The sequence below is a fragment of the Phalacrocorax carbo genome, chromosome 14 (assembly GCF_963921805.1).
Source record: "Phalacrocorax carbo chromosome 14, bPhaCar2.1, whole genome shotgun sequence".
In the NCBI taxonomy this organism is placed as follows: Eukaryota; Metazoa; Chordata; class Aves; order Suliformes; family Phalacrocoracidae; genus Phalacrocorax; species Phalacrocorax carbo.
Window position 1 is genome coordinate 17,337,253 of NC_087526.1, and position 12,399 is coordinate 17,349,651.

General features: G+C 47.6%; 1 protein-coding gene across 1 annotated transcript in view; it reads left to right on the top strand.

Annotated features, from left to right (window-relative positions):
* Nucleotides 1-473: 473 nt before the first annotated feature.
* NDRG3 (NDRG family member 3) overlaps nucleotides 474-12,399 on the top strand; it is a 68,347-nt gene continuing 56,421 nt past the window's right edge. Inside the window, exon 1 of the mRNA XM_064465097.1 lies at nucleotides 474-548. The gene's annotated coding sequence lies outside the window, so the exon portion shown is untranslated. The remainder of the gene's footprint in view (nucleotides 549-12,399) is intronic.

Consider the following 12,399-nt stretch of genomic DNA (forward strand, 5'->3'; position numbering starts at 1 on the left):
GCGGCTCTAAGGATTGCTGCAGGCGCTCCCTCGGTTTGCCTGCCTCTGGCCCCGGTGGCCCTGCATCCCGGCTCCGTGCGGCGGGTCGCTGCCCCGACCTCCCTCACAACGGGCGCCTGTGGACAAGCGTGTGGCTGGGGCTGCGGTGGCCCGGCAGTGGGTCCTCCCGCTCCGAGCCTTCGAGTGACTGCTGTGAGAGCAAGGGAGACAGGTGGCATGGCAGAGGAAAGGGGCCACCGAGGAGCCGCGGCCGTGCCGGGGTACGGGGCACCAGGTGAGGGTGGAGCAGAGTCACGTCCCGTACGGGCAGAGCCTGCGGCTGAGGCTGAGGCTGAGGCTGAGGCTGAGGCCTGGCCCGGCAGACGGGGCGAGGGGAGCTGCCCCCAAGATGGCGCTCGCCCCAGCTAGCCACCCGGCCGCCATCTTGTTTGTAGTCCCGGCCCCCTCGCCCGGCCCCCGCGCGTGCGCGGTCCCCGCGGCGCAGCGCGCAGGCGCAGAGAGCCCCGCATGCCGCGGCGGCCGGAGCTGCGGAGGTACCTGCGGTCCAGGTGAGCCCCGCCGCCGCGGGCCCGCCCGCCGCTCCGGGCACCCCCGGGCACCCCCGGGCACCCCCGCAGCCGGCCCCGCGCGTCCTCCGCGGCTACTGGCCGCTGCCGCAGCTGTACCGAGGCGCTTGGCTGCTGCTCGCATGGCAGGTGCCGCGCGGCGGCTCCGCGGGAGCCGGTGCGGCGGGAGGGCGGGCCGGGGTTAGCGGCTTGCGGTGGCCCTGCCCCGCCGAGCCCTGCCGCCACCCCTGCCCGGCCCCGGCCGCCGGCGGCGGGTGGCTGTGCCGCGAGGGTTACCTGGGCAGGGGCGGGGGGTCCCGGGCGGCTCCCGGGGCGGCCGAGAGAGGGCTGGGCTGGGCCCCGCTCCGCTGCCGGTACCAGGCGCCGGGGGACAGTGCCGCTCCCTCAGGGGCCGGGGGATGATAGGAAATAACCCCTCGGCACACTGGGCTTCGTTGGGAAAAAGAGAAACGCCTCGGAACTGCCCCTGGCTTTATTGCAGGGATGACTTGTTTCCTGTAAATAACGGACCGGAGTGCTCTGGGCTTGCCGCTTGCTCTCAGCAGCAGCTTCTCCTTCTGGTATTCGGATCTCGGCATTCTTAGCTGTATTATTTACCTTGGACAAAGAAAACAGGGTGTTGAATTCGGTACAGCGTTTGTTGACTTGTATCATCACTTCAGGTTAATGGCCGTTTCTTTTTTTATATTTAATGTAAGTCACGGGGATTAATTAAAAACATTGTAGCAAAGTTAGGTGCTTCTGGTGTTTTAAAAATCATTATAAGGTCTGGTGCAGAAAACGGGGTGTTATAAATCAAATGAGGCTGTGTAGCACTGTCGCTGGCTTCCTTGGGGGCGTTGGGAGTGCTGGCAGGTGTTGCATTCCTGATTGAGAGCCCAGTGTCTGATCTGGTTTTTCATTCCTCTCAAGCCCAAGGAGTCTGGAATCAGCGCGTGATCACGTCGTGATACAGCACGGTCACAGCACGCGAATCGCAGTCAAGTTCATGGCAGAACTGGGGCAACTCGGTCACACCCATGTTTGCTCTGGGGAATAGGAAAGGTCTGCGAAGTGTCAGGGGGTTGCACCTGGGAAGCCCAGAAGGGTTTTTGTGCTTGAATACGGAGGTGATGACAAGATGGGGGTTACAAGCAGAGGAGGATCTACTTCTGCTTCCTGTGTCAGGCACACTTGTGAGTCTCCAGTGTTCAGATGGGAGGACTTGGGGGCTCATTACTTTAGCTTCTGCCTTTCCTTTTCTATAGAAACAAAAGGAAAACAGTCTTCCAAACCCTGGAGTGTGTCAAACTGTGTTTAAAGCTACTGTATCGGTCTATGGTGAAAAGTCAAGAGGTAATGTAAAGTCTAAGAGCTGACTTTAAAATCAGCTTGGAGATTTTCTGGCACCATAATTTCCTTGGACTAGGGGAGCAGGGCTTACAACTGTGCCTCTTACTGAATTGGGGGTAGGCTCCTGAAGAAGCGAGGGAATCCTAGGATTCATCTGGATTATTGGCCATTGGAGTGAGATTATGGAGAGGGCTCAGGACTGGTAAAACTGTTCCAATTTCATTTATTTGTTTGGGATTTTTGAAAATTAGCTTGTGTGTGGTACACGAGGCTCTGAAACTGGCCGTGTTGAGGGCAGAAACTTAGTATGGGCTATACTTGGCTTGTATGGAGGTGTTTGTAAATGTAGAAGGTGGAACTGTTATAAAAATGAACATTAACCAACAGCTGGAAGCAGCTTTTTTGGAGGCTGTAATTATATTCCTAGCTACTCATTTTGTATCTAAGGTTAAAAACTAATTGAAATGAACAAACGTGCTTAATTTGCATTTTCCTAATCTCAGATCACCTTCAGAAATCCTCCAGTGCTTCTGTTTGCAGCTCCTATTCCATAATGGTCATACATTACAGGATCCTTAATGTTTGTCATTGGAAGACAGAAGTGTAGTGGTACATGTAGATTTCACAGGCTTTATTATGCATGACATATTTTGGCCTCTTAAAGATATACTAGGAAGTTTTCTTAAAGCTGCTTCAAGGACAGTTTTCTTAAATGTTCCTGTGTTGCATGCTCCAGATAAATGTTACAGCAAAGTAGTGATACGTAAGTATGGTATTTTCAGTAAGAAGCTAGAAAAATTATGTTCATAATATAGTCTAAGCACAAAAATAAAAAAATAGGAGAAAGCAAATCAGCTCTAAAATTCTTCTGGGGTTTGGTTTTCATGTGTAACAGAATAGGGATTTTAATTTTTAAATAATGAATAATAGCTCAGCTGGATTGCCACCACTGTTGCTTCCTGGAAAAAGGTAAAGCCAAACACTCAGTGAGTTCTATTTGTGTAGGCAGTGCTGAGACCATAACCCTCCATTCAGGGTTTATCTTGTGCTCATCATGCGTCAGCTATATTTTGGATATAAGTAAATATGCCTCTGCTGCTTATGACTCTTAAGCTTCATGTCGGACAGTTGTGCAGTACTGGTTAAGACTATTTGTGTCTGTTAATTATTACAGCCTGGTTTAATCCATGACAGTTAAAGGAGAACAGAGGAGTGTTCTGCTACTGTTTCTCTGTGTAATGTTGAAGAAAACGTTCCTGACGTGTGTCTTGATGCATCTTGGTTGTCTGATTTTCATATTAGTGTGGTTTGGGAGGAATAATAAAATTCTGTATTGCTTTCCTCTGGGAATTCTCGGTATTCTGGGTGGATCAGGTCAGTTATTAAGCAAAGCAGTTGTAATTTGGTTCTCACGTGGGAATGACTGGGTGTCTGTGCCCTCTACTGTGTAGATCGGAGTTGATGGAGAGATTTTAATAATCTCACTTGGTCTTCAGTTCTGTTCTTGTAAATTCTGAATTGTAAATGGGACTTGCTGGATTTTCAATAATATATTCTTATTGATCGTTCACTGTTTTCTATCTGGTCATATCCCCTTGGCTTCTGTGACTGATGTAGCACCATTTAATGTAATAATCAAACTGATGCTGTGGGAAGCATGGGAAGGAAGGAATAGATTTATTTTCATTTGGCTATTGTCCTTACCAAACTTGGATGCATTTCTGTATTTACAACAGGTTTTAGTTTGCTGAAGGGGTGTTCCTTACTTTACACAGTATAAATACAGTAGAGGACTAAATGCGATGTTTAATTTTAAAGTAACCTTTACTATTTAGTTGTATAAACCAGACTCTCTGTAAGATTAAAAAATGTAAAACTAGCCCTTTTTTCCCCCCCATAAAAGCTGGAATTGTGGCTTTTCTCTGTGGGTTCGAACAGAGGATATAGGCAATCCACTGCTTCCTTTTCATCTGTACTTTGGTGGGGAAGCTGAGTGTTACACCTTAAATTGGTCTAATGACCAGTTGGCGTACGAAAGGGGTGGTCCTGTTCTTGCCCTGTCTTGTACCACCTCCAGCATTTACTGGGTGTTTTCCTGTACAAGTTCGGTCTGCAGGGCACTAGTGCAGCCTTCTGTGTCCCCATCTCCCCAGAAGATCTGTTTTGCTAGGTAAGCAAGTTGGAAGATTTCAAAGAAGGGCTGAGGAGTACCAGAGATGTAATTGATTTTTGCAGTGTAAGAACAGCCATAGAATCAGGTGGAACCATCTAGTCTGCAGTTCTTTCCTGACAGCGACCAAAAAGGGAAGAGCGTAAGGTGAAGCAAATTATAGAAGCCTTTGTCTGATAGTCCTCTTGTCAGCTGTAGAATGTCAAGAGGTAGATGTTGCATTTATTTTGTTACTGGTTAACGGATTTTCTGATGTGAACTTGCCCAGGTCTCCAGTCCATTTAAATCTATAGCATTGACACATCCCAGGGGAGACCTTCCAGAGCACAAAATAATGTTGTAGGTGCTAACTACCTCTGTGTGCTTTCTTTTGAACTTGACAGCTGCTAGCTTAATTTCATATCACTTAGCTTTTGTATTGTTTGGAAACAGTGAATGACTGGTCTCTGTTTACCTTCTCTGTGCAACTGATGATTTTATAGTCTTCTGTCATATGTCACTGCAGTAATCTCTGTTTCCAGGCAGAAGAACCACAGCCTAGTTGATTATTCCTCAATATTTATCTTTTCAAACGTTGTTTTCTTTTTTTAAAAATGTTTTCCCCTTCCATCATGTCCTCTTGAAATGAAGGAACAGGAGCTGCATCCAGGATTTAAGCTGCAGACATTCTGTAGGTTTATATGGTTGTTTAATTACTAATCATAGAATCGTTAAGGTTGGAAAAGACCATTAAGATCATCGAGTCCAACCGCTAACCTATCACTGCCAACGTTAGGGTTTTTTTTAATATGTTGAATGGCTGTGAGCTGATGCTTTTATCAGTCTGTCATGACTCCAGCAAGACTTTCTGAGTGTTAATGATCACTTTGGAGCACATCACTCTATATGTGAAATTAGGATCATTTTTCTTTGGACTGCTACTTTATTTGCTCTGAATTTCATCTGTTATTTTACTTCCTGATTATTCAATTAGGAATTCAATCCTGATTATTCAATGGCAGAGCACTGCAAAAGGCTCCTGGCAGTCTTCCTCCCTGGGAAAATTGACCATTTATGCTTACCCTCTGTCATCTGTTTTAAGCTAGTTTTTAGTCAAGGTGAGGGCTTTTCCATTTACCCTTTAGGTGCAGAGCTGCCGAAGCTCAGTAGCTATCCAAATGGTGTTTTGTGTTGCAGTTTCATCACTGCTATAAATGCAGAGGTTCTGCCCGTCCTTGCAGCCCTGCCTGATGCTTTCCTCCAGCACTCCTGCTGCCTTGCAGGGAATCCAGTCTGGAAACAGCTGGCTGGAAATGAATCCAACAAATCATAAATTAATGCTTATTTAGTGTTGCTGTACTGATAATCTACAAATGCATGGATTTAATTAGAACCAATTCAACTGGGTAAGTGCATATTTCTATGCTTGCTGCTGCTGCTGATTGAAATTGTGACCTTACAGGCTCAACTGTAGCCTAGACTGAAGGCAGTGCAAGTGTCTGTGAACAGGCTGCACTTTTTATTTCAAATTGGCATGAATTTGATGCTGTAGTTAGATTAGTATGACTTGGTGTATGAATTGCACCCAGGTACTAATTCGATTGATTTTGTGACTGCTTCTTGGACGTTTTCACTGTGCTGAGGCAGAAAAACAATCTGACCATGGCTTGATATCTGCATTTCTTAAAGGCAGGGAACAAGGAGGGATTTTTAGTGCATTTCTGTAAGTTAACAGGGATCTAGTATTACTTTTTATCTTGTATATGGACTTCATTCTAATTTATTAGGAACAACTACATCCTAAATACTTCAGAAACATGTAACTGGAAATTCACAAATTTTACTGCTGATGCCCTTGTAGTGTTCTGTGAATATTCCCAACAGAATTATTTGGGATTTGTGTGTATTTAAGTTGCCTAAATACAAATTATACAGGTCTTAATGAAATTTTTATTCACTAAATAGGCTTTTCAGGTGTGTTCTTGAAAAATCCTATGCAGATTCACCAGTTCTGTTGTCACACATAATAACAGTTTTCTGCTGAGGATTTTCTGGGCTGTCTGTGTATGGAGAACTGAAGTTAGATGCTTCTGTTTTTAACAGTTTCTTTTGGCTGTGGTAGACTTGAAATGTATTGCTTAGCCAATAAGGTCTGGCTTTTTTTCAGTTTGTGTAGGTGTTTCTACCTTTGCCTAGGCAAAAAAGAAAAACCTGATTTGTGTAAATATGATAATATGACTTGGATCGGTGTATTTCCTTCCGGAAAAGGAGGGGCTTGTGTGTGGCTTTGTGCTTTATTTTCCAGATGGTAGAAGACGGGGGCTTGGGGAGTGGTTTAAGTCTGCTCCTCTGTGCTGCCAGTTCAGGTGCCTCATGGTTTGTCTCTGCCATGGCAGGAGAATTAACATAAGTGTTGGGAGTGTCAAGCAAGCACACGCTCATCAGTTGATAAATAGGCGTTTTTCACTGTTGTATAGCACTCTACCTTTGCTGTTTTGCTCATGTAGTTCATTCTGACGTGGTTTTTATCAAAGAAGTGGTCCTCGTTACAGGTTCAACTTCTTTTTTCCTTGGATGAAAATGTTGCAAATATGTTTCTTATGGTCTGCAGGAAAGCCAAGGAAGATTTTTTTTTTTTCTTGTTTTACAATGCAATTGAGCTTTATCCATGGGCTGACAGAGAGAAAGACACAGGGCTTGGTGAAAATCTGCCCATGGATTAGCTCAGCCACGGAATAAAATTACACTTTCCTGACATTTTTAAGATAGTTAATTGGAAATATTCATTTTACATATATATATTTAAAAAAAAAAAGTCAGTAAAAGAGCTCGTATACCCTAAATGGTTTTGGTTACTTCTAGCAATAAATGGATGGAACACCCAGCAGGCGTTCCATCCGATTCATGTTTGGCTAAAGAATCAAATCATTTGCCAGATCACCTGGCAGCGAGTGGCCTTGCAGTTCCGTCCCCGCAAAGGTGAGATGCTGCTCAGAGGACTCGGTGTGGGGAGTTTGGGAATACCTTGGGGTTGAGAGCTCAACTGCGGCGCCAGCAGGTCTGCTGGCTTCTGGTTTGCAGCAAAGACATTGCTTTTAAAGACGGTCAATTACCCTTCAGCATTTTACGCAGTACGATACCTATATAAAGCAAATGTTGTAGCTGCCATTATGGTGTTGGAAGAAACAAAAGGAAGGATGGGTTGTTCAGAAGATTGTCCGTCAAGGTGTCTCCTTGGGTGGGACCTTGCGCTTGCCTGTGTCAGTCTGCGAGTGCCGGGTTGTAGAATCATCTCCCTGGCTACGAGTGCTGCATTTACGACTTTGTAGTGTTTGGTACTGTGCTCATTCATACTGCTGTGTCATACAATTGAATGATTATGACCGAGGAGTCAGCTTAGAGTAATCTAGGACTGTCAACCGCAATTTTTCAGTTACTGGCCCATCTTCATAAAGATTTCAACACAAATGTCTAAACTGCAAAAAGGGCTGGAATTTTCCAGCAGGGGAATACAAAAACACAGAGGAGGATGCAGCTTCGCCTGTGCAAAAGAGTTAATTAAGAAGTTCAGATTGTCTCTGCCTCCAACAAAAAGTTAAAGCAATTTGGGTGTTTGGAGAGCTAAGTGCCATTTTTATATATTTATTTTTTTCAGTGGCATATTAAAAAAAAAAAAAAAAAAGAATAAAAGTGAGGTCTCCATCCCCGGGGGGAGTGGAGATATGGTCTGTGTGCTGTAGTGACTCCGTTGTACCCCAGCCTGGGAGCTTTGCAGTACATGGGGTCTTGCCATAAGAGAGTGAAGGTTTAAAAAAATGATTTTGACCACACTGAGCAGAACCGCTGCACCAGCTGCGCGGTACCTGGGTGTTCGTTACCTTTTGGACACTTCATTTAAAAACCATTACAAATGCACAAATTGTCTTGGAGCTCATGGCTGTTCTGCTCCTGGACTTGGTCTTGGGGCTGACCACATCAAGCAGGAGCTGATGCAAGTTTACTGTGATTCCAGGGGAGCACAAAGTTTATTCTAAACTTATACTGAAATGGCACAAACAGCACACAGTCTAAGTCCTACTGCCAGTTGACCTTCAAAAAAAACACCCAGTGCTTGTGTGATCTGTCTTGCTCACATAAACTGTCTCTCTGATCTCTTCAGCAGCGTTCCAAATCTTAGAAAATATAAACCATCAGCATTTCTCCTGGTTTCTACACCCAAAAGGGTTATTTATGTGCAGTTCCTGCGTGCGACTCTTGCAGTTGGAGAGCGCTCCTGAAAAGAGGACCTACTGAGGCTTAAAGCCAGGTTGATTTCGTCATCCTTTGTCTCAGGTTATTTGTTGTACTTGAATATATGCTTGTCTGGATGCATTCCACATGGCAAGAGGATATGTGTCCAGACTGCTTTGTGCAATTAATTGCTAAGTAATTTTTCTGTGGATGTGCTGTAACGGAGGGAGCCGTCTTGTGTGATTCTTGCTCAGAGGTGTTACCTGCCTGAAGAGTGATGGACTTTACTGCAGCGCTGCCTGTCACTCAGCCACTCTGTGTTCCAGGTTTCCACCCCAAACCTGCAAGGAAGTCAGAGACCTGTGCTGGCATGATTTCCTTGGGGAGTATCCTGGTTCTTCTGAACCCCTCCCGGCCTCCCTCACTTTTCCTCCCGGCCTCCCTCACTTTTCCTCCCGGCCTCCCTCACTTTTCCTCCCGGCCTCCCTCACTTTTCCTCCCGGCCTCCCTCACTTTTCCTCCCGGCCTCCCTCACTTTTCCTCCCAGTTTTCCTTACACAACAGATATGGAGCTCTGGAACTTGAGGGCCAGGCAAATGAAGACGTAGGTGAAGGCCCATCCAGGGGGTTGCCTAGGGTGAGTCGGTCAGCCCAGCATTATGACTGCCTCTGTTAAGAAGAAAAGGAGGGTAATTGCCGTAGGCAGTTCCCTTCTGAGGGGAACAGAGGGCCCCATGTGCTGATCAGACCCATCGCACAGGGAAGTCTATTGCCTCCTTGGTGCCCAGATTAAAGATGTTACTAGGAAACACCCCGGTCTGGTATAGCCCCCTGATTATTACCCACCATTGGTTATACAGGTTGGCAGTGATGAGGTTGTGGAGAGAAATCCAAAAGTGATCAAAAGGGATTTCCCGACACTGGGGTGACTGGTTGAAGGATCAAGAGGAGCACAGGTAGTGTTTTCCTCAGTCTCATCAGTGGCAGAGAATAATACTGAAAGGAACAGGAGAACGCACCTGATTAACACATGGCTCAGAGGCTGGTGCCATCAGTGGAATTTTGGTGTTTTTTTTTATCGAGGGGAGGTTTACATGGCACCGGGCCTGCTGGCAGTAGACGGAGTTCAGCTTTCTCAAAGGGGGAAAAGGATTCTTGCACATTACTTGGTGGGGCTCATTGAGAGGGCTTTAAACTAGGATTGAAGGGAGAAGGGGATATAGCCAGGCTCGCTAGAGAGGAGCCTAGGGGTGGTGTGCCAGGGTTGGAGGTGAAATCGATAGCCCAGCTGAAATGCATCTACACTAATGCACGCAGCATGGGCAAAAAACAGGAGGAGCTGGAAGCCATTGTACAGCGGCGAACTATGACAGTTGCCATCACAGAGACACAGTGCGATGACTCTTATGACTGGAGTGCTGCAATGGATGGCTATAAACTCTTCAGAAGGGATAGGCAAAAAAGGAGAGGCAGTGAGGTGGCTCTGTATGTTAGGGAGTGCTTTGATGGTATAGAGCTCAACGATTGTGATGATAAGGTTGAGTGCTTATGGGTAAGGATGAGGGGGAAGGCCAACAAGGCAGATATCCTGCCGGGGGTCTGTTACAGACCACCCAACCAGGATGAAGAGGTAGATGAAGTGTTCTTCAAGCAGCTGGCAGAAGGCTCACTATCGGTAGCCCTTGTTCCCATAGGGGACTTCAACTTACCGGACATCTGCTGGAAATACAACACAGCAGAGAGGAAACAGTCTTGGAGATTCATGGAGTGTGTGGAAGATAACTTCCTCACACAGCTGGTAAGTGAACCTACTGGGGAGGTGCCTCGCTTGACCTGCTCTTCACAGACAGAGAAGGACTGATGGGAGATGTCCTCAGAAGTGAAGTAAGGAAGGGGGGTCAGCAAAACCACTACCACAGACTTCTGGAAGGCAGACTTTGGCCTGCTCAGGACACTGGTTAGGAGTGTCACTTGGGAGGCAGTCCTGAAGGGCAAAGGTGTCCAGGAAGGCTGTCCATTCTTCAGAAAGGAAGTCTTAAAGGTGCAGAGCAGGCTGTCCCCATGTGTTGTAAGATGAGGTGGCAGGGAAGAAGGCTGGCCTGGCTGTACAGGGAGCTTTTGATGGGACTCAAGAGAAAACGGAGAGTTTACCACTTTTGGAAGAAGGGGCAGGCAACTCAAGAAGAGTATGGGGAACTCGTTAGGTCATGCAGACAGAAAATTAGACAGGCAAAAGCCCAGCTAGAACTCAGTCTGGCCACTGCTGTAAGGGATAACAAAAAAGTTTTTACAAATACATTAACAACAAAAAGAGCAAAGGAGAATCTCCATCCTCTATTGGACGCGGAGGGAAACATTGCCGGCGAGGGTGAGGAAAAGGCTGGGGTACTTAATGCCTACTTTGCCTCAGTCTCTAATAGACCGGTTACCCCCAGGGTATTCAGCCCCTGAGCTGGAAGGCAGGGACGGAGAGCAGAACAAACCCCCTGTAATCCAGTAGGAAGCAGTTTACAACGTGCTGAGCCACCTGGACGCTCACAGGTCTTTGGGGCAGGATGGGATCCAACCGAGAGCACTGAGGGAGCTGGCGGGGGAGCTCGCCAAGCCACTCTCCATCATTTATCAGCAGTTCTGGTTAACAGGGGAGGTCCCAGACAACAGGAGGCTTTCCGATGTGATGCCCATGTACAAGTAGGGCTGGAAGGAGGATCAGTGAACGACAGGCCAGTCAGCGTGACCTCGGTACAAGGGAAGATCATGGAGCAGTTCATCTTGAGTGCACTCACCAGACATGTGGAGGACAACCAGGGGATCAGGCCCAGGCAGCATGGCTTGATGAAAGGCAGGTCCTGCCTGACCAACCTGATCTCCTATGACCAAGTGACCCACCAAGTGGATGAGGGAAAGGCTGTGGGTGTTGTCTACCTGGACTTTAACAATGGCTGGGTCGATGGGCCGAGGCCAATTGTATGAGGTTTAAAAAGCCCAAGTGCCGGGTCCTGCCCTTGGGTCACACCAACCCCAGGCAGCGCCCCAGGCCCGGGGCAGAGGGGCTGGGAAGTGCCCGGCGGAGAAGGCCCTGGGGGTGCTGGCTGACAGCCGGCTGGGCATGAGCCAGCAGTGCCCGGGTGGCCAAGGAGGCCACCAGCCCCCGGGCTTGTGTCAGCACTGGTGTGGCCAGCAGGAGCCGGGCAGGGATGGGGCCCCTGTGCTCGGCCCTGGGGAGGCCCCACCTCGAGTGCTGGGCTCAGGTTTGGGCCCCTCGGGACAAGGAGGGCCTGGAGGGGCTGGAGCGTGTCCAGAGAAGGGCAGCGGGGCTGGGGCAGGGTCTGGAGCACAAGTGTGCTGGGGGGCGGCTGAGGGGGCTGGGGGGGTTTAGCCTGGAGAAGGGGGGGCTGAGGGGAGCCCTTCTCGCTCTCTGCAACTCCCTGAAAGGAGGCTGTAGCGAGGCGGGGGTTGGTTCCTTCTCCCTAGTGACAAGCGATAGGACGAGAGGGAACGGCCTCAAGCTGCGCCAGGGGAGGTTTAGGTTGGCTTTTAGGAAAAACTTCTTCACCGAAAGGGCTGTCAGGCCCTGGCACAGGCTGCCCAGGGAGGTGGGGGAGTCACCATCCCGGAAGGTCTTCAAAAAACATGTAGACATGTAACCCAAATGCTTTTTGCTCTTTTGGGCTTTTTTTTGTTTCCTTTTCATGTTGAATATATTTGGATACATTTTGTGCAGTGCGTTTTCCCATGTTGTCTTCATGAATTCTTTGCAAATGCATAGGAATGTTGACAATGATTCCCAGGTTTTGGGTAGCCTGACGTGCTGTTACAGGGGATTGTTACCTATGTAATAAAACCTGTGTTTATGTGTTTCGGCAGTCCTTTGAGTTCTGGGAAGCAGCAGCTTCAGTGCCAGCGCTGTCTGGTCATGTGCATACTACAGAAGCTTCACTAGTGTAATGAGACCATCAAGCTTTTCTGATAGTGATTCAGCTTACACTGTGAGAAATGGCTTTTATTGTTATGTCTGGTAGTACTTGCCTAAATTAAGTGTTTTCAAGGGGAATTTTAGGCCACTATAATTATATGTATGCTGCCACTCTCACCAGTATAAACAAATGTCTTTAAAACAAT